Below are 433 nucleotides of genomic sequence, written 5' to 3'. Positions count from 1 at the left end.
GGAGTAGCAACATGCGGGATTGTGCATTCATGCTGGTTGCATTTGGTGCTTATGAGTGCAAATGGTTTTGAAATATGATAGAGCGATGTTTCTTTCTCTCCGGAAAATTTTTCCGACCTTTTCCGGAATTAAATTCCTTTTTCCTTGGGCTTAATATTTTTCCTTGATCTTTGCAACAATAATTTCGTGAGCTCTAAAAACTTTATTTGGGTTCATTATGTTCAAAAGTGTCTTCGAGAATTTTCCTAGAATTTTTGGAGCCATCGGAGTATTTTTCGTGGGCTAAAAATCAATTCTGGACTTTTCTGAATTATCTTAATCCCAGAATTAATTAAATCCGAAAAATAATAAAATATCTTGTTTTTCCACCGACCTCCAAACTCTACACTATATATATGCCGGTGTACCTCTCGACTGCGAGCTTTCCAGAAGT

The sequence above is a fragment of the Miscanthus floridulus genome, chromosome 6, assembly GCF_019320115.1.
Source record: "Miscanthus floridulus cultivar M001 chromosome 6, ASM1932011v1, whole genome shotgun sequence".
Lineage (NCBI taxonomy): Eukaryota > Viridiplantae > Streptophyta > Magnoliopsida > Poales > Poaceae > Miscanthus > Miscanthus floridulus.
This window is presented reverse-complemented; position numbering follows the sequence as displayed.